At 53.5% G+C, this 20,859-nt stretch overlaps 34 non-coding genes across 34 annotated transcripts; all 34 read right to left on the bottom strand.

Moving 5' to 3' along the window:
- Window positions 1-271: 271 nt before the first annotated feature.
- Window positions 272-390, bottom strand: LOC149529964 (5S ribosomal RNA). The gene has a single exon (XR_016359373.1). It is a non-coding gene; the product is annotated as a 5S ribosomal RNA (ribosomal RNA).
- Window positions 391-890: 500 nt separating this feature from the next.
- LOC149529963 (5S ribosomal RNA) lies at window positions 891-1,009 on the bottom strand. Its single transcript, XR_016359596.1, has one exon. It is a non-coding gene; the product is annotated as a 5S ribosomal RNA (ribosomal RNA).
- A 500-nt stretch (window positions 1,010-1,509) lies between these two features.
- Window positions 1,510-1,628, bottom strand: LOC149529962 (5S ribosomal RNA). Its single transcript, XR_016359497.1, has one exon. It is a non-coding gene; the product is annotated as a 5S ribosomal RNA (ribosomal RNA).
- A 500-nt stretch (window positions 1,629-2,128) lies between these two features.
- On the bottom strand, window positions 2,129-2,247 carry LOC149529961 (5S ribosomal RNA). Its single transcript, XR_016359501.1, has one exon. It is a non-coding gene; the product is annotated as a 5S ribosomal RNA (ribosomal RNA).
- Window positions 2,248-2,747: 500 nt separating this feature from the next.
- Window positions 2,748-2,866, bottom strand: LOC149529960 (5S ribosomal RNA). Its single transcript, XR_016359554.1, has one exon. It is a non-coding gene; the product is annotated as a 5S ribosomal RNA (ribosomal RNA).
- A 500-nt stretch (window positions 2,867-3,366) lies between these two features.
- Window positions 3,367-3,485, bottom strand: LOC149529959 (5S ribosomal RNA). The gene has a single exon (XR_016359372.1). It is a non-coding gene; the product is annotated as a 5S ribosomal RNA (ribosomal RNA).
- A 500-nt stretch (window positions 3,486-3,985) lies between these two features.
- On the bottom strand, window positions 3,986-4,104 carry LOC149529958 (5S ribosomal RNA). The gene has a single exon (XR_016359529.1). It is a non-coding gene; the product is annotated as a 5S ribosomal RNA (ribosomal RNA).
- Window positions 4,105-4,604: 500 nt separating this feature from the next.
- Window positions 4,605-4,723, bottom strand: LOC149529957 (5S ribosomal RNA). Its single transcript, XR_016359586.1, has one exon. It is a non-coding gene; the product is annotated as a 5S ribosomal RNA (ribosomal RNA).
- A 500-nt stretch (window positions 4,724-5,223) lies between these two features.
- LOC149529956 (5S ribosomal RNA) lies at window positions 5,224-5,342 on the bottom strand. Its single transcript, XR_016359467.1, has one exon. It is a non-coding gene; the product is annotated as a 5S ribosomal RNA (ribosomal RNA).
- Window positions 5,343-5,842: 500 nt separating this feature from the next.
- LOC149529955 (5S ribosomal RNA) lies at window positions 5,843-5,961 on the bottom strand. Its single transcript, XR_016359488.1, has one exon. It is a non-coding gene; the product is annotated as a 5S ribosomal RNA (ribosomal RNA).
- A 500-nt stretch (window positions 5,962-6,461) lies between these two features.
- On the bottom strand, window positions 6,462-6,580 carry LOC149529954 (5S ribosomal RNA). Its single transcript, XR_016359443.1, has one exon. It is a non-coding gene; the product is annotated as a 5S ribosomal RNA (ribosomal RNA).
- Window positions 6,581-7,080: 500 nt separating this feature from the next.
- On the bottom strand, window positions 7,081-7,199 carry LOC149529953 (5S ribosomal RNA). Its single transcript, XR_016359500.1, has one exon. It is a non-coding gene; the product is annotated as a 5S ribosomal RNA (ribosomal RNA).
- Window positions 7,200-7,699: 500 nt separating this feature from the next.
- Window positions 7,700-7,818, bottom strand: LOC149529952 (5S ribosomal RNA). Its single transcript, XR_016359333.1, has one exon. It is a non-coding gene; the product is annotated as a 5S ribosomal RNA (ribosomal RNA).
- A 500-nt stretch (window positions 7,819-8,318) lies between these two features.
- Window positions 8,319-8,437, bottom strand: LOC149529951 (5S ribosomal RNA). Its single transcript, XR_016359344.1, has one exon. It is a non-coding gene; the product is annotated as a 5S ribosomal RNA (ribosomal RNA).
- Window positions 8,438-8,937: 500 nt separating this feature from the next.
- On the bottom strand, window positions 8,938-9,056 carry LOC149529950 (5S ribosomal RNA). Its single transcript, XR_016359486.1, has one exon. It is a non-coding gene; the product is annotated as a 5S ribosomal RNA (ribosomal RNA).
- Window positions 9,057-9,556: 500 nt separating this feature from the next.
- Window positions 9,557-9,675, bottom strand: LOC149529949 (5S ribosomal RNA). The gene has a single exon (XR_016359499.1). It is a non-coding gene; the product is annotated as a 5S ribosomal RNA (ribosomal RNA).
- A 500-nt stretch (window positions 9,676-10,175) lies between these two features.
- Window positions 10,176-10,294, bottom strand: LOC149529948 (5S ribosomal RNA). The gene has a single exon (XR_016359474.1). It is a non-coding gene; the product is annotated as a 5S ribosomal RNA (ribosomal RNA).
- A 500-nt stretch (window positions 10,295-10,794) lies between these two features.
- Window positions 10,795-10,913, bottom strand: LOC149529947 (5S ribosomal RNA). The gene has a single exon (XR_016359498.1). It is a non-coding gene; the product is annotated as a 5S ribosomal RNA (ribosomal RNA).
- Window positions 10,914-11,413: 500 nt separating this feature from the next.
- On the bottom strand, window positions 11,414-11,532 carry LOC149529946 (5S ribosomal RNA). The gene has a single exon (XR_016359434.1). It is a non-coding gene; the product is annotated as a 5S ribosomal RNA (ribosomal RNA).
- Window positions 11,533-12,032: 500 nt separating this feature from the next.
- On the bottom strand, window positions 12,033-12,151 carry LOC149529945 (5S ribosomal RNA). Its single transcript, XR_016359371.1, has one exon. It is a non-coding gene; the product is annotated as a 5S ribosomal RNA (ribosomal RNA).
- Window positions 12,152-12,651: 500 nt separating this feature from the next.
- LOC149529944 (5S ribosomal RNA) lies at window positions 12,652-12,770 on the bottom strand. Its single transcript, XR_016359528.1, has one exon. It is a non-coding gene; the product is annotated as a 5S ribosomal RNA (ribosomal RNA).
- A 500-nt stretch (window positions 12,771-13,270) lies between these two features.
- Window positions 13,271-13,389, bottom strand: LOC149529943 (5S ribosomal RNA). The gene has a single exon (XR_016359575.1). It is a non-coding gene; the product is annotated as a 5S ribosomal RNA (ribosomal RNA).
- A 500-nt stretch (window positions 13,390-13,889) lies between these two features.
- On the bottom strand, window positions 13,890-14,008 carry LOC149529942 (5S ribosomal RNA). Its single transcript, XR_016359534.1, has one exon. It is a non-coding gene; the product is annotated as a 5S ribosomal RNA (ribosomal RNA).
- A 500-nt stretch (window positions 14,009-14,508) lies between these two features.
- On the bottom strand, window positions 14,509-14,627 carry LOC149529941 (5S ribosomal RNA). Its single transcript, XR_016359487.1, has one exon. It is a non-coding gene; the product is annotated as a 5S ribosomal RNA (ribosomal RNA).
- Window positions 14,628-15,127: 500 nt separating this feature from the next.
- On the bottom strand, window positions 15,128-15,246 carry LOC149529940 (5S ribosomal RNA). Its single transcript, XR_016359442.1, has one exon. It is a non-coding gene; the product is annotated as a 5S ribosomal RNA (ribosomal RNA).
- Window positions 15,247-15,746: 500 nt separating this feature from the next.
- Window positions 15,747-15,865, bottom strand: LOC149529939 (5S ribosomal RNA). Its single transcript, XR_016359585.1, has one exon. It is a non-coding gene; the product is annotated as a 5S ribosomal RNA (ribosomal RNA).
- Window positions 15,866-16,365: 500 nt separating this feature from the next.
- LOC149529938 (5S ribosomal RNA) lies at window positions 16,366-16,484 on the bottom strand. The gene has a single exon (XR_016359448.1). It is a non-coding gene; the product is annotated as a 5S ribosomal RNA (ribosomal RNA).
- A 500-nt stretch (window positions 16,485-16,984) lies between these two features.
- Window positions 16,985-17,103, bottom strand: LOC149529937 (5S ribosomal RNA). The gene has a single exon (XR_016359441.1). It is a non-coding gene; the product is annotated as a 5S ribosomal RNA (ribosomal RNA).
- A 500-nt stretch (window positions 17,104-17,603) lies between these two features.
- Window positions 17,604-17,722, bottom strand: LOC149529936 (5S ribosomal RNA). The gene has a single exon (XR_016359496.1). It is a non-coding gene; the product is annotated as a 5S ribosomal RNA (ribosomal RNA).
- Window positions 17,723-18,222: 500 nt separating this feature from the next.
- On the bottom strand, window positions 18,223-18,341 carry LOC149529935 (5S ribosomal RNA). Its single transcript, XR_016359332.1, has one exon. It is a non-coding gene; the product is annotated as a 5S ribosomal RNA (ribosomal RNA).
- A 500-nt stretch (window positions 18,342-18,841) lies between these two features.
- On the bottom strand, window positions 18,842-18,960 carry LOC149529934 (5S ribosomal RNA). The gene has a single exon (XR_016359343.1). It is a non-coding gene; the product is annotated as a 5S ribosomal RNA (ribosomal RNA).
- Window positions 18,961-19,460: 500 nt separating this feature from the next.
- Window positions 19,461-19,579, bottom strand: LOC149529933 (5S ribosomal RNA). Its single transcript, XR_016359462.1, has one exon. It is a non-coding gene; the product is annotated as a 5S ribosomal RNA (ribosomal RNA).
- A 500-nt stretch (window positions 19,580-20,079) lies between these two features.
- On the bottom strand, window positions 20,080-20,198 carry LOC149529932 (5S ribosomal RNA). Its single transcript, XR_016359495.1, has one exon. It is a non-coding gene; the product is annotated as a 5S ribosomal RNA (ribosomal RNA).
- Window positions 20,199-20,698: 500 nt separating this feature from the next.
- On the bottom strand, window positions 20,699-20,817 carry LOC149529931 (5S ribosomal RNA). Its single transcript, XR_016359433.1, has one exon. It is a non-coding gene; the product is annotated as a 5S ribosomal RNA (ribosomal RNA).
- Window positions 20,818-20,859: the final 42 nt, after the last annotated feature.

Genomic DNA, 20,859 nt, shown 5'->3' with positions numbered 1-20,859 from the left:
ATATACGCTTTTATCACAAGAATCAACTGTTGCGCCGACCGTTTCCTCCCCATGGAGATTTCTTTATTGAGCGACGTGAATTTTACGCCACCCTCAGTGCCCAGAATGCACCTTATCCAGCACTAAGAACGCGCCTTATCGGGCACTCGGAATGAACATGAGTCGGGGTGCGGGAGGTGAAGGAGATGGGCAATTGAAAATGGGCTTTGAGGAGCGCGAGTGCAGTCCCAATGCAACAATGACACGACCGGATGCTCGCAAAAGTGAAAGAAGGGCGCAACACCGGGACTTCCCGGGAGGTCACCCATCCCAGTACTACTCCGGCCCAAGCGCGCTTAACTGCGGAGTTCTGATGGGATCCGGTGCACTAACGCTGGTATGATCGCACCCGACACCAAACTCTCGCACCCTCGTCTTAGCCCATGCCTCATGGTGCAACCTTGTCTAGGACGCGCGTTATCGAGCACCCAGAATGCACGGGAGAGTAAAGAGCACTCCGACGCTAAGAACGCACCTTATCTGGCGCTCAAAAATTCCCACGTGGACAATTTGGAGAAGAACGGAGATGCGGGTCGAAGGTTATGGCCCTCGAAATTTCTTTGATCAATTTCCCCCATTCATATACGCTTTTATCACAAGAATCAACTGTTGCGCCGACCGTTTCCTCCCCATGGAGATTTCTTTGTTGAGCGACGCGAATTTTACGCCACCCTCAGTGCCCAGAATGCACCTTATCCAGCACTAAGAACGCGCCTTATCGGGCACTCGGAATGAACATGAGTCGGGGTGCGGGAGGTGAAGGAGATGGGCGATTGAAAATGGGCTTTGAGGAGCGCGAGTGCTGTCCCAATGCAACAATGACACGACCGGATGCTCGCAAAAGTGAAAGAGGGGTGCAACACCCGGACTTCCCGGGAGGTCACCCATCCCAGTACTACTCCGGCCCGAGCGCGCTTAACTGCGGAGTTCTGATGGGATCCGGTGCACTAACGCTGGTATGATCGCACCCGACACCAAACTCTCGCACCCTCGTCTTAGCCCATGCCTCATGGTGCAACCTTGTCTAGGACGCGCGTTATCGAGCACCCAGAATGCACGGGAGAGTAAAGAGCACTCCGACGCTAAGAACGCACCTTATTTGGCGCTCGAAAATTCCCACGTGGACAATTTGGAGAAGAACGGAGATGCGGGTCGAAGGTTATGGCCCTCGAAATTTCTTTGATCAATTTCCCCCATTCATATACGCTTTTATCACAAGAATCAACTGTTGCGCCGACCGTTTTCTCCCCATGGAGATTTCATTGTTGAGCGACGCGAATTTTACGCCACCCTCAGTGCCCAGAATGCACCTTATCCAGCACTAAGAACGCGCCTTATCGGGCACTCGGAATGAACATGAGTCAGGGTGCGGGAGGTGAAGGAGATGGGCGATTGAAAATGGGCTTTGAGGAGCGCGAGTGCATTCCCAATGCAACAATGACACGACAGGATGCTCGCAAAAGAGAAAGAGGGGTGCAACACCGGGACTTCCCGGGAGGTCACCCATCCCAGTACTACTCCGGCCCAAGCGCGCTTAACTGCGGAGTTCTGATGGGATCCGGTGCACTAACGCTGGTATGATCGCACCCGACACCAAACTCTCGCACCCTCGTCTTAGCCCATGCCTCATGGTGCAACCTTGTCTAGGACGCGCGTTATCGAGCACCCAGAATGCACGGGAGAGTAAAGAGCACTCCGACGCTAAGAACGCACCTTCTCTGGCGATCGAAAATTCCCACGTGGACAATTTGGAGATGAACGGAGATGCGGGTCGAAGGTTATGGCCTTCGAAATTTCTTTGATCAATTTCCCCCATTCATATACGCTTTTATCACAAGAATCAACTGTTGCGCTGACCGTTTCCTCCCCATGGAGATTTCTTTGTTGAGCGACGCGAATTTTACGCCACCCTCAGTGCCCAGAATGCACCTTATCCAGCACTAAGAACGCGCCTTATCGGGCACTCGGAATGAACATGAGTCGGGGTGCGGGAGGTGAAGGAGATGGGCGATTGAAAATGGGCTTTGAGGAGCGCGAGTGCTGTCCCAATGCAACAATGACACGACCGGATGCTCGCAAAAGTGAAAGAAGGGCGCAACACCGGGACTTCCCGGGAGGTCACCCATCCCAGTACTACTCCGGCCCAAGCGCGCTTAACTGCAGAGTTCTGATGGGATCCGGTGCACTAACGCTGGTATGATCGCACCCGACACTAAACTCTCGCACCCTCGTCTTAGCCCATGCCTCATGGTGCAACCTTGTCTAGGACGCGCGTTATCGAGCACCCAGAATGCACGGGAGAGTAAAGAGCACTCCGACGCTAAGAACGCACCTTATCTGGCGCTCGAAAATTCCCACGTGGACAATTTGGAGAAGAACGGAGATGCGGGTCGAAGGTTATGGCCCTCGAAATTTCTTTGATCAATTTCCCCCATTCATATACGCTTTTATCACAAGAATCAACTGTTGCGCCGACCGTTTCCTCCCCATGGAGATTTCTTTGTTGAGCGACGCGAATTTTACGCCACCCTCAGTGCCCAGAATGCACCTTATCCAGCACTAAGAACGCGCCTTATCGGGCACTCGGAATGAACATGAGTCGGGGTGCGGGAGGTGAAGGAGATGGGCGATTGAAAATGGGCTTTGAGGAGCGCGAGTGCTGTCCCAATGCAACAATGACACGACCGGATGCTCGCAAAAGTGAAAGAAGGGTGCAACACCGAGACTTCCCGGGAGGTCACCCATCCCAGTACTACTCCGGCCCGAGCGCGCTTAACTGCGGAGTTCTGATGGGATCCGGTGCACTAACGCTGGTATGATAGCACCCGACACCAAACTCTCGCACCCTCGTCTTAGCCCATGCCTCATGGTGCAACCTTGTCTAGGACGCGCGTTATCGAGCACCCAGAATGCACGGGAGAGTAAAGAGCACTCCGACGCTAAGAACGCACCTTATCTAGCGCTCGAAAATTCCCACGTGGACAATTTGGAGAAGAACGGAGATGCGGGTCGAAGGTTATGGCCCTCGAAATTTCTTTGATCAATTTCCCCCATTCATATACGCTTTTATCACAAGAATCAACTGTTGCGCCGACCGTTTCCTCCCCATGGAGATTTCTTTGTTGAGCGATGCGAATTTTACGCCACCCTCAGTGCCCAGAATGCACCTTATCCAGCACTAAGAACGCGCCTTATCGGGCACTCGGAATGAACATGAGTCGGGGTGCGGGAGGTGAAGGAGATGGGCAATTGAAAATGGGCTTTGAGGAGCGCGAGTGCTGTCCCAATGCAACAATGACACGACCGGATGCTCGCAAAAGTGAAAGAAGGGCGCAACACCGGGACTTCCCGGGAGGTCACCCATCCCAGTACTACTCCGGCCCAAGCGCGCTTAACTGCGGAGTTCTGATGGGATCCGGTGCACTAACGCTGGTATGATCGCACCCGACACCAAACTCTCGCACCCTCGTCTTAGCCCATGCCTCATGGTGCAACCTTGTCTAGGACGCGCGTTATCGAGCACCCAGAATGCACGGGAGAGTAAAGAGCACTCCGACGCTAAGAACGCACCTTATCTGGCGCTCGAAAATTCCCACGTGGACAATTTGGAGAAGAACGGAGATGCGGGTCGAAGGTTATGGCCCTCGAAATTTCTTTGATCAATTTCCCCCATTCATATACGCTTTTATCACAAGAATCAACTGTTGCGCCGACCGTTTCCTCCCCATGGAGATTTCTTTGTTGAGCGACGCGAATTTTACGCCACCCTCAGTGCCCAGAATGCACCTTATCCAGCACTAAGAACGCGCCTTATCGGGCACTCGGAATGAACATGAGTCGGGGTGCGGGAGGTGAAGGAGATGGGCGATTGAAAATGGGCTTTGAGGAGCGCGAGTGCTGTCCCAATGCAACAATGACACGACCGGATGCTCGCAAAAGTGAAAGAGGGGTGCAACACCGGGACTTCCCGGGAGGTCACCCATCCCAGTACTACTTCGGCCCGAGCGCGCTTAACTACGGAGTTCTGATGGGATCCGGTGCACTAACGCTGGTATGATCGCACCCGACACCAAACTCTCGCACCCTCGTCTTAGCCCATGCCTCATGGTGCAACCTTGTCTAGGACGCGCGTTATCGAGCACCCAGAATGCACGGGAGAGTAAAGAGCACTCCGACGCTAAGAACGCACCTTATTTGGCGCTCGAAAATTCCCACGTGGACAATTTGGAGAAGAACGGAGATGCGGGTCGAAGGTTATGGCCCTCGAAATTTCTTTGATCAATTTCCCCCATTCATATACGCTTTTATCACAAGAGTCAACTGTTGCGCCGACCGTTTCCTCCCCATGGAGATTTCTTTGTTGAGCGACGCGAATTTTACGCCACCCTCAGTGCCCAGAATGCACCTTATCCAGCACTAAGAACGCGCCTTATCGGGCACTCGGAATGAACATGAGTCGGGGTGCGGGAGGTGAAGGAGATGGGCGATTGAAAATGGGCTTTGAGGACCGCGAGTGCATTCCAAATGCAACAATGACACGACCGGATGCTCGCAAAAGTGAAAGAGGGGTGCAACACCGAGACTTCCCGGGAGGTCACCCATCCCAGTACTACTCCGGCCCAAGCGCGCTTAACTGCGGAGTTCTGATGGGATCCGGTGCATTAACGCTGGTATGATCGCACCCGACACCAAACTCTCGCACCCTCGTCTTAGCCCATGCCTCATGGTGCAACCTTGTCTAGGACGCGCGTTATCGAGCACCCAGAATGCACGGGGGATTAAAGAGCACTCCGACGCTAAGAACGCACCTTATCTGGCGCTCGAAAATTCCCACGTGGACAATTTGGAGAAGAACGGAGATGCGGGTCGAAGGTTATGGCCCTCGAAATTTCTTTGATCAATTTCCCCCTTTCATATACGCTTTTATCACAAGAATCAACTGTTGCGCCGACCGTTTCCTCCCCATGGAGATTTCTTTGTTGAGCGACGCGATTTTTACGCCACCCTCAGTGCCCAGAATGCACCTTATCCAGCACTAAGAACGCGCCTTATCGGGCACTCGGAATGAACATGAGTCGGGGTGCGGGAGGTGAAGGAGATGGGCAATTGAAAATGGGCTTTGAGGAGCGCGAGTGCTGTCCCAATGCAACAATGACACGACCGGATGCTCGCAAAAGTGAAAGAAGGGCGCAACACCGGGACTTCCCAGGAGGTCACCCATCCCAGTACTACTCCGGCCCAAGCGCGCTTAACTGCGGAGTTCTGATGGGATCCGGTGCACTAACGCTGGTATGATCGCACCTGACACCAAACTCTCGCACCCTCGTCTTAGCCCATGCCTCATGGTGCAACCTTGTCTAGGACGCGCGTTATCGAGCACCCAGAATGCACGGGAGAGTAAAGAGCACTCCGACGCTAAGAACGCACCTTATCTGGCGCTCGAAAATTCCCACGTGGACAATTTGGAGAAGAACGGAGATGCGGGTCGAAGGTTATGGCCCTCGAAATTTCTTTGATCAATTTCCCCCATTCATATACGCTTTTATCACAAGAATCAACTGTTGCGCCGACCGTTTCCTCCCCATGGAGATTTCTTTGTTGAGCGACGCGAATTTTACGCCACCCTCAGTGCCCAGAATGCACCTTATCCAGCACTAAGAACGCGCCTTATCGGGCACTCGGAATGAACATGAGTCGGGGTGCGGGAGGTGAAGGAGATGGGCGATTGAAAATGGGCTTTGAGGAGCGCAAGTGCTGTCCCAATGCAACAATGACACGACCGGATGCTCGCAAAAGTGAAAGAGGGGTGCAACACCAGGACTTCCCGGGAGGTCACCCATCCCAGTACTACTTCGGCCCGAGCGCGCTTAACTGCGGAGTTCTGATGGGATCCGGTGCACTAACGCTGGTATGATCGCACCCGACACCAAACTCTCGCACCCTCGTCTTAGCCCATGCCTCATGGTGCAACCTTGTCTAGGACGCGCGTTATCGAGCACCCAGAATGCACGGGAGAGTAAAGAGCACTCCGACGCTAAGAACGCACCTTATTTGGCGCTCGAAAATTCCCACGTGGACAATTTGGAGAAGAACGGAGATGCGGGTCGAAGGTTATGGCCCTCGAAATTTCTTTGATCAATTTCCCCCATTCATATACGCTTTTATCACAAGAGTCAACTGTTGCGCCGACCGTTTCCTCCCCATGGAGATTTCTTTGTTGAGCGACGCGAATTTTACGCCACCCTCAGTGCCCAGAATGCACCTTATCCAGCACTAAGAACGCGCCTTATCGGGCACTCGGAATGAACATGAGTCGGGGTGCGGGAGGTGAAGGAGATGGGCGATTGAAAATGGGCTTTGAGGACCGCGAGTGCATTCCAAATGCAACAATGACACGACCGGATGCTCGCAAAAGTGAAAGAGGGGTGCAACACCGAGACTTCCCGGGAGGTCACCCATCCCAGTACTACTCCGGCCCAAGCGCGCTTAACTGCGGAGTTCTGATGGGATCCGGTGCATTAACGCTGGTATGATCGCAACCGACACCAAACTCTCGCACCCTCGTCTTAGCCCATGCCTCATGGTGCAACCTTGTCTAGGACGCGCGTTATCGAGCACCCAGAATGCACGGGAGATTAAAGAGCACTCCGACGCTAAGAACGCACCTTATCTGGCGCTCGAAAATTCCCACGTGGACAATTTGGAGAAGAACGGAGATGCGGGTCGAAGGTTATGGCCCTCGAAATTTCTTTGATCAATTTCCCCCATTCATATACGCTTTTATCACAAGAATCAACTGTTGCGCCGACCGTTTCCTCCCCATGGAGATTTCTTTGTTGAGCGACGCGAATTTTACGCCACCCTCAGTGCCCAGAATGCACCTTATCCAGCACTAAGAACGCGCCTTATCGGGCACTCGGAATGAACATGAGTCGGGGTGCGGGAGGTGAAGGAGATGGGCAATTGAAAATGGGCTTTGAGGAGCGCGAGTGCTGTCCCAATGCAACAATGACACGACCGGATGCTCGCAAAAGTGAAAGAAGGGCGCAACACCGGGACTTCCCGGGAGGTCACCCATCCCAGTACTACTCCGGCCCAAGCGCGCTTAACTGCAGAGTTCTGATGGGATCCGGTGCACTAACGCTGGTATGATCGCACCCGACACCAAACTCTCGCACCCTCGTCTTAGCCCATGCCTCATGGTGCAACCTTGTCTAGGACGCGCGTTATCGAGCACCCAGAATGCACGGGAGAGTAAAGAGCACTCCGACGCTAAGAACGCACCTTATCTGGCGCTCGAAAATTCCCACGTGGACAATTTGGAGAAGAACGGAGATGCGGGTCGAAGGTTATGGCCCTCGAAATTTCTTTGATCAATTTCCCCCATTCATATACGCTTTTATCACAAGAATCAACTGTTGCGCCGACCGTTTCCTCCCCATGGAGATTTCTTTGTTGAGCGACGCGAATTTTACGCCACCCTCAGTGCCCAGAATGCACCTTATCCAGCACTAAGAACGCGCCTTATCGGGCACTCGGAATGAACATGAGTCGGGGTGCGGGAGGTGAAGGAGATGGGCGATTGAAAATGGGCTTTGAGGAGCACGAGTGCTGTCCCAATGCAACAATGAGACGATCGGATGCTCGCAAAAGTGAAAGAGGGGTGCAACACCGGGACTTCCCGGGAGGTCACCCATCCTAGTACTACTCCGGCCCAAGCGCGCTTAACTGCGGAGTTCTGATGGGATCCGGTGCACTAACGCTGGTATGATCGCACCCGACACCAAACTCTCGCACCCTCGTCTTAGCCCATGCCTCATGGTGCAACCTTGTCTAGGACGCGCGTTATCGAGCACCCAGAATGCACGGGAGAGTAAAGAGCACACCGACGCTAAGAACGCACCTTATTTGGCGCTCGAAAATTCCCACGTGGACAATTTGGAGAAGAACGGAGATGCGGGTCGAAGGTTATGGCCCTCGAAATTTCTTTGATCAATTTCCCCCATTCATATACGCTTTTATCACTAGAATCAACTGTTGCGCCGACCGTTTCCTCCCCATGGAGATTTCTTTGTTGAGCGACGCGAATTTTACGCCACCCTCAGTGCCCAGAATGCACCTTATCCAGCACTAAGAACGCGCCTTATCGGGCACTCGGAATGAACATGAGTCGGGGTGCGGGAGGTGAAGGAGATGGGCGATTGAAAATGGGCTTTGAGGAGCGCGAGTGCTGTCCCAATGCAACAATGACACGACCGGATGCTCGCAAAAGTGAAAGAAGGGTGCAACACCGGGACTTCCCGAGAGGTCACCCATCCCAGTACTACTCCGGCCCAAGCGCGCTTAACTGCGGAGTTCTGATGGGATCCGGTGCACTAACGCTGGTATGATCGCACCCGACACCAAACTCTCGCACCCTCGTCTTAGCCCATGCCTCATGGTGCAACCTTGTCTAGGACGCGCGTTATCGAGCACCCAGAATGCACGGGAGAGTAAAGAGCACTCCGACGCTAAGAACGCACCTTATCTGGCGCTCGAAAATTCCCACGTGGACAATTTGGAGAAGAACGGAGATGCGGGTCGAAGGTTATGGCCCTCGAAATTTCTTTGATCAATTTCCCCCATTCATATACGCTTTTATCACAAGAATCAACTGTTGCGCCGACCGTTTCCTCCCCATGGAGATTTCATTGTTGAGCGACGCGAATTTTACGCCACCCTCAGTGCCCAGAATGCACCTTATCCAGCACTAAGAACGCGCCTTATCGGGCACTCGGAATGAACATGAGTCAGGGTGCGGGAGGTGAAGGAGATGGGCGATTGAAAATGGGCTTTGAGGAGCGCGAGTGCATTCCCAATGCAACAATGACACGACAGGATGCTCGCAAAAGAGAAAGAGGGGTGCAACACCGGGACTTCCCGGGAGGTCACCCATCCCAGTACTACTCCGGCCCAAGCGCGCTTAACTGCGGAGTTCTGATGGGATCCGGTGCACTAACGCTGGTATGATCGCACCCGACACCAAACTCTCGCACCCTCGTCTTAGCCCATGCCTCATGGTGCAACCTTGTCTAGGACGCGCGTTATCGAGCACCCAGAATGCACGGGAGAGTAAAGAGCACTCCGACGCTAAGAACGCACCTTATCTGGCGATCGAAAATTCCCACGTGGACAATTTGGAGATGAACGGAGATGCGGGTCGAAGGTTATGGCCTTCGAAATTTCTTTGATCAATTTCCCCCATTCATATACGCTTTTATCACAAGAATCAACTGTTGCGCTGACCGTTTCCTCCCCATGGAGATTTCTTTGTTGAGCGACGCGAATTTTACGCCACCCTCAGTGCCCAGAATGCACCTTATCCAGCACTAAGAACGCGCCTTATCGGGCACTCGGAATGAACATGAGTCGGGGTGCGGGAGGTGAAGGAGATGGGCGATTGAAAATGGGCTTTGAGGAGCGCGAGTGCTGTCCCAATGCAACAATGACACGACCGGATGCTCGCAAAAGTGAAAGAAGGGCGCAACACCGGGACTTCCCGGGAGGTCACCCATCCCAGTACTACTCCGGCCCAAGCGCGCTTAACTGCAGAGTTCTGATGGGATCCGGTGCACTAACGCTGGTATGATCGCACCCGACACTAAACTCTCGCACCCTCGTCTTAGCCCATGCCTCATGGTGCAACCTTGTCTAGGACGCGCGTTATCGAGCACCCAGAATGCACGGGAGAGTAAAGAGCACTCCGACGCTAAGAACGCACCTTATCTGGCGCTCGAAAATTCCCACGTGGACAATTTGGAGAAGAACGGAGATGCGGGTCGAAGGTTATGGCCCTCGAAATTTCTTTGATCAATTTCCCCCATTCATATACGCTTTTATCACAAGAATCAACTGTTGCGCCGACCGTTTCCTCCCCATGGAGATTTCATTGTTGAGCGACGCGAATTTTACGCCACCCTCAGTGCCCAGAATGCACCTTATCCAGCACTAAGAACGCGCCTTATCGGGCACTCGGAATGAACATGAGTCAGGGTGCGGGAGGTGAAGGAGATGGGCGATTGAAAATGGGCTTTGAGGAGCGCGAGTGCATTCCCAATGCAACAATGACACGACAGGATGCTCGCAAAAGAGAAAGAGGGGTGCAACACCGGGACTTCCCGGGAGGTCACCCATCCCAGTACTACTCCGGCCCAAGCGCGCTTAACTGCGGAGTTCTGATGGGATCCGGTGCACTAACGCTGGTATGATCGCACCCGACACCAAACTCTCGCACCCTCGTCTTAGCCCATGCCTCATGGTGCAACCTTGTCTAGGACGCGCGTTATCGAGCACCCAGAATGCACGGGAGAGTAAAGAGCACTCCGACGCTAAGAACGCACCTTATCTGGCGATCGAAAATTCCCACGTGGACAATTTGGAGATGAACGGAGATGCGGGTCGAAGGTTATGGCCTTCGAAATTTCTTTGATCAATTTCCCCCATTCATATACGCTTTTATCACAAGAATCAACTGTTGCGCTGACCGTTTCCTCCCCATGGAGATTTCTTTGTTGAGCGACGCGAATTTTACGCCACCCTCAGTGCCCAGAATGCACCTTATCCAGCACTAAGAACGCGCCTTATCGGGCACTCGGAATGAACATGAGTCGGGGTGCGGGAGGTGAAGGAGATGGGCGATTGAAAATGGGCTTTGAGGAGCGCGAGTGCTGTCCCAATGCAACAATGACACGACCGGATGCTCGCAAAAGTGAAAGAAGGGCGCAACACCGGGACTTCCCGGGAGGTCACCCATCCCAGTACTACTCCGGCCCAAGCGCGCTTAACTGCAGAGTTCTGATGGGATCCGGTGCACTAACGCTGGTATGATCGCACCCGACACTAAACTCTCGCACCCTCGTCTTAGCCCATGCCTCATGGTGCAACCTTGTCTAGGACGCGCGTTATCGAGCACCCAGAATGCACGGGAGAGTAAAGAGCACTCCGACGCTAAGAACGCACCTTATCTGGCGCTCGAAAATTCCCACGTGGACAATTTGGAGAAGAACGGAGATGCGGGTCGAAGGTTATGGCCCTCGAAATTTCTTTGATCAATTTCCCCCATTCATATACGCTTTTATCACAAGAATCAACTGTTGCGCCGACCGTTTCCTCCCCATGGAGATTTCTTTGTTGAGCGACGCGAATTTTACGCCACCCTCAGTGCCCAGAATGCACCTTATCCAGCACTAAGAACGCGCCTTATCGGGCACTCGGAATGAACATGAGTCGGGGTGCGGGAGGTGAAGGAGATGGGCGATTGAAAATGGGCTTTGAGGAGCGCGAGTGCTGTCCCAATGCAACAATGACACGACCGGATGCTCGCAAAAGTGAAAGAAGGGTGCAACACCGAGACTTCCCGGGAGGTCACCCATCCCAGTACTACTCCGGCCCGAGCGCGCTTAACTGCGGAGTTCTGATGGGATCCGGTGCACTAACGCTGGTATGATCGCACCCGACACCAAACTCTCGCACCCTCGTCTTAGCCCATGCCTCATGGTGCAACCTTGTCTAGGACGCGCGTTATCGAGCACCCAGAATGCACGGGAGAGTAAAGAGCACTCCGACGCTAAGAACGCACCTTATCTAGCGCTCGAAAATTCCCACGTGGACAATTTGGAGAAGAACGGAGATGCGGGTCGAAGGTTATGGCCCTCGAAATTTCTTTGATCAATTTCCCCCATTCATATACGCTTTTATCACAAGAATCAACTGTTGCGCCGACCGTTTCCTCCCCATGGAGATTTCTTTGTTGAGCGATGCGAATTTTACGCCACCCTCAGTGCCCAGAATGCACCTTATCCAGCACTAAGAACGCGCCTTATCGGGCACTCGGAATGAACATGAGTCGGGGTGCGGGAGGTGAAGGAGATGGGCAATTGAAAATGGGCTTTGAGGAGCGCGAGTGCTGTCCCAATGCAACAATGACACGACCGGATGCTCGCAAAAGTGAAAGAAGGGCGCAACACCGGGACTTCCCGGGAGGTCACCCATCCCAGTACTACTCCGGCCCAAGCGCGCTTAACTGCGGAGTTCTGATGGGATCCGGTGCACTAACGCTGGTATGATCGCACCCGACACCAAACTCTCGCACCCTCGTCTTAGCCCATGCCTCATGGTGCAACCTTGTCTAGGACGCGCGTTATCGAGCACCCAGAATGCATGGGAGAGTAAAGAGCACTCCGACGCTAAGAACGCACCTTATCTGGCGCTCGAAAATTCCCACGTGGACAATTTGGAGAAGAACGGAGATGCGGGTCGAAGGTTATGGCCCTCGAAATTTCTTTGATCAATTTCCCCCATTCATATACGCTTTTATCACAAGAATCAACTGTTGCGCCGACCGTTTCCTCCCCATGGAGATTTCTTTGTTGAGCGACGCGAATTTTACGCCACCCTCAGTGCCCAGAATGCACCTTATCCAGCACTAAGAACGCGCCTTATCGGGCACTCGGAATGAACATGAGTCGGGGTGCGGGAGGTGAAGGAGATGGGCGATTGAAAATGGGCTTTGAGGAGCGCGAGTGCTGTCCCAATGCAACAATGACACGACCGGATGCTCGCAAAAGTGAAAGAGGGGTGCAACACCGGGACTTCCCGGGAGGTCACCCATCCCAGTACTACTTCGGCCCGAGCGCGCTTAACTACGGAGTTCTGATGGGATCCGGTGCACTAACGCTGGTATGATCGCACCCGACACCAAACTCTCGCACCCTCGTCTTAGCCCATGCCTCATGGTGCAACCTTGTCTAGGACGCGCGTTATCGAGCACCCAGAATGCACGGGAGAGTAAAGAGCACTCCGACGCTAAGAACGCACCTTATTTGGCGCTCGAAAATTCCCACGTGGACAATTTGGAGAAGAACGGAGATGCGGGTCGAAGGTTATGGCCCTCGAAATTTCTTTGATCAATTTCCCCCATTCATATACGCTTTTATCACAAGAGTCAACTGTTGCGCCGACCGTTTCCTCCCCATGGAGATTTCTTTGTTGAGCGACGCGAATTTTACGCCACCCTCAGTGCCCAGAATGCACCTTATCCAGCACTAAGAACGCGCCTTATCGGGCACTCGGAATGAACATGAGTCGGGGTGCGGGAGGTGAAGGAGATGGGCGATTGAAAATGGGCTTTGAGGACCGCGAGTGCATTCCAAATGCAACAATGACACGACCGGATGCTCGCAAAAGTGAAAGAGGGGTGCAACACCGAGACTTCCCGGGAGGTCACCCATCCCAGTACTACTCCGGCCCAAGCGCGCTTAACTGCGGAGTTCTGATGGGATCCGGTGCATTAACGCTGGTATGATCGCACCCGACACCAAACTCTCGCACCCTCGTCTTAGCCCATGCCTCATGGTGCAACCTTGTCTAGGACGCGCGTTATCGAGCACCCAGAATGCACGGGAGATTAAAGAGCACTCCGACGCTAAGAACGCACCTTATCTGGCGCTCGAAAATTCCCACGTGGACAATTTGGAGAAGAACGGAGATGCGGGTCGAAGGTTATGGCCCTCGAAATTTCTTTGATCAATTTCCCCCTTTCATATACGCTTTTATCACAAGAATCAACTGTTGCGCCGACCGTTTCCTCCCCATGGAGATTTCTTTGTTGAGCGACGCGAATTTTACGCCACCCTCAGTGCCCAGAATGCACCTTATCCAGCACTAAGAACGCGCCTTATCGGGCACTCGGAATGAACATGAGTCGGGGTGCGGGAGGTGAAGGAGATGGGCAATTGAAAATGGGCTTTGAGGAGCGCGAGTGCTGTCCCAATGCAACAATGACACGACCGGATGCTCGCAAAAGTGAAAGAAGGGCGCAACACCGGGACTTCCCGGGAGGTCACCCATCCCAGTACTACTCCGGCCCAAGCGCGCTTAACTGCGGAGTTCTGATGGGATCCGGTGCACTAACGCTGGTATGATCGCACCTGACACCAAACTCTCGCACCCTCGTCTTAGCCCATGCCTCATGGTGCAACCTTGTCTAGGACGCGCGTTATCGAGCACCCAGAATGCACGGGAGAGTAAAGAGCACTCCGACGCTAAGAACGCACCTTATCTGGCGCTCGAAAATTCCCACGTGGACAATTTGGAGAAGAACGGAGATGCGGGTCGAAGGTTATGGCCCTCGAAATTTCTTTGATCAATTTCCCCCATTCATATACGCTTTTATCACAAGAATCAACTGTTGCGCCGACCGTTTCCTCCCCATGGAGATTTCTTTGTTGAGCGACGCGAATTTTACGCCACCCTCAGTGCCCAGAATGCACCTTATCCAGCACTAAGAACGCGCCTTATCGGGCACTCGGAATGAACATGAGTCGGGGTGCGGGAGGTGAAGGAGATGGGCGATTGAAAATGGGCTTTGAGGAGCGCAAGTGCTGTCCCAATGCAACAATGACACGACCGGATGCTCGCAAAAGTGAAAGAGGGGTGCAACACCAGGACTTCCCGGGAGGTCACCCATCCCAGTACTACTTCGGCCCGAGCGCGCTTAACTGCGGAGTTCTGATGGGATCCGGTGCACTAACGCTGGTATGATCGCACCCGACACCAAACTCTCGCACCCTCGTCTTAGCCCATGCCTCATGGTGCAACCTTGTCTAGGACGCGCGTTATCGAGCACCCAGAATGCACGGGAGAGTAAAGAGCACTCCGACGCTAAGAACGCACCTTATTTGGCGCTCGAAAATTCCCACGTGGACAATTTGGAGAAGAACGGAGATGCGGGTCGAAGGTTATGGCCCTCGAAATTTCTTTGATCAATTTCCCCCATTCATATACGCTTTTATCACAAGAGTCAACTGTTGCGCCGACCGTTTCCTCCCCATGGAGATTTCTTTGTTGAGCGACGCGAATTTTACGCCACCCTCAGTGCCCAGAATGCACCTTATCCAGCACTAAGAACGCGCCTTATCGGGCACTCGGAATGAACATGAGTCGGGGTGCGGGAGGTGAAGGAGATGGGCGATTGAAAATGGGCTTTGAGGACCGCGAGTGCATTCCAAATGCAACAATGACACGACCGGATGCTCGCAAAAGTGAAAGAGGGGTGCAACACCGAGACTTCCCGGGAGGTCACCCATCCCAGTACTACTCCGGCCCAAGCGCGCTTAACTGCGGAGTTCTGATGGGATCCGGTGCATTAACGCTGGTATGATCGCAACCGACACCAAACTCTCGCACCCTCGTCTTAGCCCATGCCTCATGGTGCAACCTTGTCTAGGACGCGCGTTATCGAGCACCCAGAATGCACGGGAGATTAAAGAGCACTCCGACGCTAAGAACGCACCTTATCTGGCGCTCGAAAATTCCCACGTGGACAATTTGGAGAAGAACGGAGATGCGGGTCGAAGGTTATGGCCCTCGAAATTTCTTTGATCAATTTCCCCCATTCATATACGCTTTTATCACAAGAATCAACTGTTGCGCCGACCGTTTCCTCCCCATGGAGATTTCTTTGTTGAGCGACGCGAATTTTACGCCACCCTCAGTGCCCAGAATGCACCTTATCCAGCACTAAGAACGCGCCTTATCGGGCACTCGGAATGAACATGAGTCGGGGTGCGGGAGGTGAAGGAGATGGGCAATTGAAAATGGGCTTTGAGGAGCGCGAGTGCTGTCCCAATGCAACAATGACACGACCGGATGCTCGCAAAAGTGAAAGAAGGGCGCAACATCGGGACTTCCCGGGAGGTCACCCATCCCAGTACTACTCCGGCCCAAGCGCGCTTAACTGCAGAGTTCTGATGGGATCCGGTGCACTAACGCTGGTATGATCGCACCCGACACCAAACTCTCGCACCCTCGTCTTAGCCCATGCCTCATGGTGCAACCTTGTCTAGGACGCGCGTTATCGAGCACCCAGAATGCACGGGAGAGTAAAGAGCACTCCGACGCTAAGAACGCACCTTATCTGGCGCTCGAAAATTCCCACGTGGACAATTTGGAGAAGAACGGAGATGCGGGTCGAAGGTTATGGCCCTCGAAATTTCTTTGATCAATTTCCCCCATTCATATACGCTTTTATCACAAGAATCAACTGTTGCGCCGACCGTTTCCTCCCCATGGAGATTTCTTTGTTGAGCGACGCGAATTTTACGCCACCCTCAGTGCCCAGAATGCACCTTATCCAGCACTAAGAACGCGCCTTATCGGGCACTCGGAATGAACATGAGTCGGGGTGCGGGAGGTGAAGGAGATGGGCGATTGAAAATGGGCTTTGAGGAGCGCAAGTGCTGTCCCAATGCAACAATGACACGACCGGATGCTCGCAAAAGTGAAAGAGGGGTGCAACACCAGGACTTCCCAGGAGGTCACCCATCCCAGTACTACTTCGGCCCGAGCGCGCTTAACTGCGGAGTTCTGATGGGATCCGGTGCACTAACGCTGGTATGATCGCACCCGACACCAAACTCTCGCACCCTCGTCTTAGCCCATGCCTCATGGTGCAACCTTGTCTAGGACGCGCGTTATCGAGCACCCAGAATGCACGGGAGAGTAAAGAGCACTCCGACGCTAAGAACGCACCTTATTTGGCGCTCGAAAATTCCCACGTGGACAATTTGGAGAAGAACGGAGATGCGGGTCGAAGGTTATGGCCCTCGAAATTTCTTTGATCAATTTCCCCCATTCATATACGCTTTTATCACAAGAGTCAACTGTTGCGCCGACCGTTTCCTCCCCATGGAGATTTCTTTGTTGAGCGACGCGAATTTTACGCCACCCTCAGTGCCCAGAATGCACCTTATCCAGCACTAAGAACGCGCCTTATCGGGCACTCGGAATGAACATGAGTCGGGGTGCGGGAGGTGAAGGAGATGGGCGATTGAAAATGGGCTTTGAGGACCGCGAGTGCATTCCAAATGCAACAATGACACGACCGGATGCTCGCAAAAGTGAAAGAGGGGTGCAACACCGAGACTTCCCGGGAGGTCACCCATCCCAGTACTACTCCGGCCCAAGCGCGCTTAACTGCGGAGTTCTGATGGGATCCGGTGCATTAACGCTGGTATGATCGCAACCGACACCAAACTCTCGCACCCTCGTCTTAGCCCATGCCTCATGGTGCAACCTTGTCTAGGACGCGCGTTATCGAGCACCCAGAATGCACGGGAGATTAAAGAGCACTCCGACGCTAAGAACGCACCTTATCTGGCGCTCGAAAATTCCCACGTGGACAATTTGGAGAAGAACGGAGATGCGGGTCGAAGGTTATGGCCCTCGAAATTTCTTTGATCAATTTCCCCCATTCATATACGCTTTTATCACAAGAATCAACTGTTGCGCCGACCGTTTCCTCCCCATGGAGATTTCTTTGTTGAGCGACGCGAATTTTACGCCACCCTCAGTGCCCAGAATGCACCTTATCCAGCACTAAGAACGCGCCTTATCGGGCACTCGGAATGAACATGAGTCGGGGTGCGGGAGGTGAAGGAGATGGGCAATTGAAAATGGGCTTTGAGGAGCGCGAGTGCTGTCCCAATGCAACAATGACACGACCGGATGCTCGCAAAAGTGAAAGAAGGGCGCAACACCGGGACTTCCCGGGAGGTCACCCATCCCAGTACTACTCCGGCCCAAGCGCGCTTAACTGCAGAGTTCTGATGGGATCCGGTGCACTAACGCTGGTATGATCGCACCCGACACCAAACTCTCGCACCCTCGTCTTAGCCCATGCCTCATGGTGCAACCTTGTCTAGGACGCGCGTTATCGAGCACCCAGAATGCACGGGAGAGTAAAGAGCACTCCGACGCTAAGAACGCACCTTATCTGGCGCTCGAAAATTCCCACGTGGACAATTTGGAGAAGAACGGAGATGCGGGTCGAAGGTTATGGCCCTCGAAATTTCTTTGATCAATTTCCCCCATTCATATACGCTTTTATCACAAGAATCAACTGTTGCGCCGACCGTTTCCTCCCCATGGAGATTTCTTTGTTGAGCGACGCGAATTTTACGCCACCCTCAGTGCCCAGAATGCACCTTATCCAGCACTAAGAACGCGCCTTATCGGGCACTCGGAATGAACATGAGTCGGGGTGCGGGAGGTGAAGGAGATGGGCGATTGAAAATGGGCTTTGAGGAGCACGAGTGCTGTCCCAATGCAACAATGAGACGATCGGATGCTCGCAAAAGTGAAAGAGGGGTGCAACACCGGGACTTCCCGGGAGGTCACCCATCCTAGTACTACTCCGGCCCAAGCGCGCTTAACTGCGGAGTTCTGATGGGATCCGGTGCACTAACGCTGGTATGATCGCACCCGACACCAAACTCTCGCACCCTCGTCTTAGCCCATGCCTCATGGTGCAACCTTGTCTAGGACGCGCGTTATCGAGCACCCAGAATGCACGGGAGAGTAAAGAGCACACCGACGCTAAGAACGCACCTTATTTGGCGCTCGAAAATTCCCACGTGGACAATTTGGAGAAGAACGGAGATGCGGGTCGAAGGTTATGGCCCTCGAAATTTCTTTGATCAATTTCCCCCATTCATATACGCTTTTATCACTAGAATCAACTGTTGCGCCGACCGTTTCCTCCCCATGGAGATTTCTTTGTTGAGCGACGCGAATTTTACGCCACCCTCAGTGCCCAGAATGCACCTTATCCAGCACTAAGAACGCGCCTTATCGGGCACTCGGAATGAACATGAGTCGGGGTGCGGGAGGTGAAGGAGATGGGCGATTGAAAATGGGCTTTGAGGAGCGCGAGTGCTGTCCCAATGCAACAATGACACGACCGGATGCTCGCAAAAGTGAAAGAAGGGTGCAACACCGGGACTTCCCGAGAGGTCACCCATCCCAGTACTACTCCGGCCCAAGCGCGCTTAACTGCGGAGTTCTGATGGGATCCGGTGCACTAACGCTGGTATGATCGCACCCGACACCAAACTCTCGCACCCTCGTCTTAGCCCATGCCTCATGGTGCAACCTTGTCTAGGACGCGCGTTATCGAGCACCCAGAATGCACGGGAGAGTAAAGAGCACTCCGACGCTAAGAACGCACCTTATCTGGCGCTCGAAAATTCCCACGTGGACAATTTGGAGAAGAACGGAGATGCGGGTCGAAGGTTATGGCCCTCGAAATTTCTTTGATCAATTTCCCCCATTCATATACGCTTTTATCACAAGAATCAACTGTTGCGCCGACCGTTTCCTCCCCATGGAGATTTCATTGTTGAGCGACGCGAATTTTACGCCACCCTCAGTGCCCAGAATGCACCTTATCCAGCACTAAGAACGCGCCTTATCGGGCACTCGGAATGAACATGAGTCAGGGTGCGGGAGGTGAAGGAGATGGGCGATTGAAAATGGGCTTTGAGGAGCGCGAGTGCATTCCCAATGCAACAATGACACGACAGGATGCTCGCAAAAGAGAAAGAGGGGTGCAACACCGGGACTTCCCGGGAGGTCACCCATCCCAGTACTACTCCGGCCCAAGCGCGCTTAACTGCGGAGTTCTGATGGGATCCGGTGCACTAACGCTGGTATGATCGCACCCGACACCAAACTCTCGCACCCTCGTCTTAGCCCATGCCTCATGGTGCAACCTTGTCTAGGACGCGCGTTATCGAGCACCCAGAATGCACGGGAGAGTAAAGAGCACTCCGACGCTAAGAACGCACCTTATCTGGCGATCGAAAATTCCCACGTGGACAATTTGGAGATGAACGGAGATGCGGGTCGAAGGTTATGGCCTTCGAAATTTCTTTGATCAATTTCCCCCATTCATATACGCTTTTATCACAAGAATCAACTGTTGCGCTGACCGTTTCCTCCCCATGGAGATTTCTTTGTTGAGCGACGCGAATTTTACGCCACCCTCAGTGCCCAGAATGCACCTTATCCAGCACTAAGAACGCGCCTTATCGGGCACTCGGAATGAACATGAGTCGGGGTGCGGGAGGTGAAGGAGATGGGCGATTGAAAATGGGCTTTGAGGAGCGCGAGTGCTGTCCCAATGCAACAATGACACGACCGGATGCTCGCAAAAGTGAAAGAAGGGCGCAACACCGGGACTTCCCGGGAGGTCACCCATCCCAGTACTACTCCGGCCCAAGCGCGCTTAACTGCAGAGTTCTGATGGGATCCGGTGCACTAACGCTGGTATGATCGCACCCGACACTAAACTCTCGCACCCTCGTCTTAGCCCATGCCTCATGGTGCAACCTTGTCTAGGACGCGCGTTATCGAGCACCCAGAATGCACGGGAGAGTAAAGAGCACTCCGACGCTAAGAACGCACCTTATCTGGCGCTCGAAAATTCCCACGTGGACAATTTGGAGAAGAACGGAGATGCGGGTCGAAGGTTATGGCCCTCGAAATTTCTTTGATCAATTTCCCCCATTCATATACGCTTTTATCACAAGAATCAACTGTTGCGCCGACCGTTTCCTCCCCATGGAGATTTCTTTGTTGAGCGACGCGAATTTTACGCCACCCTCAGTGCCCAGAATGCACCTTATCCAGCACTAAGAACGCGCCTTATCGGGCACTCGGAATGAACATGAGTCGGGGTGCGGGAGGTGAAGGAGATGGGCGATTGAAAATGGGCTTTGAGGAGCGCGAGTGCTGTCCCAATGCAACAATGACACGACCGGATGCTCGCAAAAGTGAAAGAAGGGTGCAACACCGAGACTTCCCGGGAGGTCACCCATCCCAGTACTACTCCGGCCCGAGCGCGCTTAACTGCGGAGTTCTGATGGGATCCGGTGCACTAACGCTGGTATGATCGCACCCGACACCAAACTCTCGCACCCTCGTCTTAGCCCATGCCTCATG

Source organism: Cupressus sempervirens, chromosome 11 (genome assembly GCF_028749045.1).
Source record: "Cupressus sempervirens isolate cs-2001-9-10 chromosome 11, ASM2874904v1, whole genome shotgun sequence".
NCBI lineage: Eukaryota > Viridiplantae > Streptophyta > Pinopsida > Cupressales > Cupressaceae > Cupressus > Cupressus sempervirens.
The sequence above is the reverse complement of the archived record's forward strand: the minus strand, read 5'-3'. Positions and strand labels throughout refer to the sequence as shown.